The sequence below is a fragment of the Cryptomeria japonica genome, chromosome 7 (genome assembly GCF_030272615.1).
Source record: "Cryptomeria japonica chromosome 7, Sugi_1.0, whole genome shotgun sequence".
NCBI lineage: Eukaryota > Viridiplantae > Streptophyta > Pinopsida > Cupressales > Cupressaceae > Cryptomeria > Cryptomeria japonica.
Window position 1 is genome coordinate 799,812,857 of NC_081411.1, and position 4,178 is coordinate 799,817,034.

The window sequence follows — 4,178 nt, forward strand, 5'->3', positions numbered from 1 at the left end:
ATGCCACCCTATCAGGCATTATACAGCAAACCTTGCAGGACACCGTTGAGTTGGGATCGCATAGATGACAGAGTTTCTATTGGTCCTGAGATAGTTCAGGATATGGAATAGTAGGTGGATTTGATTAGGTAGTGTCTGAGAGAGGCATAGGATAGACAGAAGAAATATGCAAATGCGAAGAGGATAGATCATAGCTACTTAGTTGGAGACAAAGTCTTCCTGAGAGTGTGGCTGCATAAGAGTCCAATCCATTATAGAAAGGGTTCTAAGCTCGCACCTCGCTTTGTAGGACCTTTTGAGATCCTTGAGAGGATAGGTGCAGTTGCCTACCATTTAGCATTGCCACCTAGCCTGTCACACATCCATGATGTGTTTCATGTATCAGTTTTAAGAAAATATATCTATGATGAGTCTCATATTTTAGATTGGGATGCCTTGCAAGTGGAGTCGGACGGGCAGATAGCTTTGGAACCCATTCTCATTTTGGCACGCTGGACACTGGCCCTTCGAGGTCAAGAGCTGGACCAAGTTAGGGTCCAGTGGGATTGTTATGATGAGGCTACGGCTTCATGGGAGGACGCAACAAGTATGAGATCAGAGTACCCCCACCTCTTTGATGAACTCTAGGAGGAAGTTCATGCCTAGAGGGGGAGGGTGTGAGGCCCCACACCGACTCAGTCTAACATTTTAGTGGTTTTTATGATGAGACTATTACGGATGCTTTATTTTTATGCATTATGGATTTAGAACTTATATGATTCCATGATTTGGATAACATTGCTATATGTTGATGCTTTATTTATATGCTTTATGATATAGAACACTACATGATTTTTGAATAGGATGAATTTGCAGTGATAAATGTCATTATTGAATTTGTAGGACTTTACTATGATGATAGAAATATGATGTATGTTTTATGTGTGGATCAAAATTATGAGAATTAGGATGAATTGCTTATGTGAAATTGTTTGGATATAAGATGTATTAAATTGTTCAGATGTAAATTGTATGCAAGTGATGATGTGTATTATTATTCTTGTGATTTATATTATATGAGGTTACTTGAAGCTACTAATGTGTAAATTGAGATGTGCAAGAAGTTATCCATGTGACCATAGAAATATTACAGAGAACCAAACCTAGACCTATGTATGTTCATAAAGCCAGGGTTTGTCTATTTGGAGAGACAACACCCCGTTTGTGTTGTATTTTATTCGTAATAGTAAATGATGCATGTGTGTTAAGTGTTATTTAATTGATTTATGTAAAATCCACAAGAGACACAATTTCATGTATAAATTTGTAAAAGTATTTTCTTTGTGTCACTTGACACGTGTGGATTTATGTTTGAATTTTTAAATTTGTCTCTTGGTGGGAATTGTTTAACTATAGCTTTTTCAATTAATGTAATGAGATTCCATAAATGCCTTGGGTAAAGAATCTTTGGGATGGTCAACATAGGTTTGACCCGAAAATAAACTTCAGAGGGGTTAAAAAAGGGTTAAATGGACACCTAGGGGTAGTTTAATAGGGTTTCCTAAAGCCCATAAGGTATACCTAAGGGTTAGGCGTAATTTTAGGCAAGTTTCTACTCCCATGTGACCTCTTAGACACCCTAAAAAGTGACTTTTTTAAGTTGTGCGAAAATTGAAATTAGAAAACTTGAACTAAGTTGAAAACCTTCCTTTTCGAATTAGAGTTCCCTTTCCCATTTTACCTTACCTTCCTTTTTAGTTTTTAGAAAATTGTGAGAACTCTCACAATGGGCTTCTTAAGCAAGAATTAGAAAATTAGTGGGTAATCACCCACTCTCCATTTTTGGAGACAAAGGAATTTTGTAAAGAAAAAGATAGAATTTGGTTTGAGAATTTTGGCTAAGGGTAGAAAGAGAAGAATTGTGGAATTGGGCTGCTCATCCTCAACAAAACTAGCATACCTTTGGGCAGTTTAAGGTTGGTTGTATTTTTCTTATAATGATTTCTTATTGCATGTGTTTTGAAAGTAATGTTTGTGTAAAAGATTAGTTTTCGTGCATGTTTTCTTGGAAATTTATTTGGTATTTTGTGTTTATACAATGTATGTGTTTTGGGAGTAATCAAGACCTCCTACTCTTGGGAGAGAGGAGGATCTTGTGGGTGGTAGAAGTGACAGCCCTCAAGTGAGAGGCTCTCGATATGAGAGTGATCACAAGGGATTTTATGGGACCCTTACTGCATGGCTTGTTTATGCATTGGGGGTCATAAGGAGGGAAATAAGGCATGAATGCCTTGGGGGACATAAGGAATATGGGGTTGTGATACTTGATGTATTTGGTTTTCCATGAGGTGGCTACATGTTTTTGTCCGTATTTGCAGTCTCCTCAGGGTACTTGGTCCACTACCACCTTTGAAAAGGACATCACCAATGTGTGGTGCAGTGTACTCCAGGTTGGGATTGTGATTGAGTTTGTGTGTACCCTTTTGTCTTCTTCGTGTTTGCATGTGTGTTTCCTGTCTAAGGCTTGGTTCTCTGAGCTTGGGGGTGGCTACCAGTTAGCCTAGGCTGGGAGGTGAGCACTCCATGGTCATAGTTTTGATTTATTTGCAAATTGTTAGAAGAAATATCAAGGCATGCAGTTATGGCGAAAGATATTAAGTTAAAAATAAATAAAATATTGTAAATGTAATTAATACCCTTTGAAAAGTCCTCATTTGTTTGAAATGAGAGGCTATTTGTAAAATAGCAATAAATACTTGGGGATATGTTATTTGTTATTTATATCTGCAGCAAATTATCATGTTATTTTGTAGAAAAGATAAATGGTTTATTTCTAAAGTTCTAGTCCTAAAGTTGAGGTTAAATCTTGTAGAGTATTTAATATTTCTTGATAGGAAATGAGTTAAATTTATTCTTTTATTTAATTGAAAGGAAATAGAATTGATTTTGCATGCATGCAAAGGCTGAAAATAAAAGCATTTAGGTCTATACATGGAAATGTAAAAGTAATTTAATTAAATCTGTGATTTTATTTTAAATGCAGAAAATAAGATCTAAAATTATCATTACTGTCTCTATAGTTTAATTTAATAAATTCCTTATTTAATATAGTTGTTGTTTTAGGATTAGTTAATTCTGTTATTTACTTTTATTACAGAAAGTACATCTAGAGTAAATAGCCTAATTAATTTAAGTAATATGCTATTTATCTAGTTGCAGTTTAAAATTTTTATTAAAATTCTGATAATATTTTACTACAGAAATTACATCTAAAGTCATATAGTTATTCTTTGAGTTATAGAATTTGAAATTAAAAAAAATATGATGACTATAACTTAATTGGTAAGAATGTTTCATATAAAGCAGTATCATTATCTATTTACTCAAAAAAAAAACCATGATCCAATATGCTCCTAAAATATATATATATATAGATGAATATATATTAAAAGATATATATATACATATATATATATACATATATATACATATATATACATATATATACATATATATATATATATACATATATATATATATACATATATATATATATATATATATATATATATACATATATATATATATATATACATATATATATATATACATATATATATATATATATATATATATATATACATATATATATATACAGTTTTATAAATAAACAAAAAAAATTAAATTAAATAAACCTTTTAAAAAAAAAAAAAATTTGGCATGTATTATCGGGGGGGTCGGCCAGGGCCAAACCCATTGTGCATTGCACAGTGGTTGGTGGGGCCGAGTCCACTATACACTGCACAGTGGTCGGCGGCCGAGCCCACTGTGCAATGCACAGTGGGAGCCTCGGCCACACCATCCCCCAAACAATGCGTCGCCCCCCCTGCCATGGCCGCCACCGGGGTCTTTCCATTCGACCTTGCACACAAAAACCTAAATAAATAAAACAATATGAAACCCTAGCTCGAGTAGGGCTAGGGTAGAAGTGTGTTGATAACAAGAAAAAATAAGTTTTAAAGAAAATAATAGGAAAGCCTTTTATTATAATAAAAATAAATAAAGAGGGTTAGGGTTGCATGGAGTTTGAAAATATATATATATATATATATATATATTGTATTATTATACACACACACACACACACATATATATGTATCATATTAGAATATTATTGCAAGGTTGTATATAGATATATG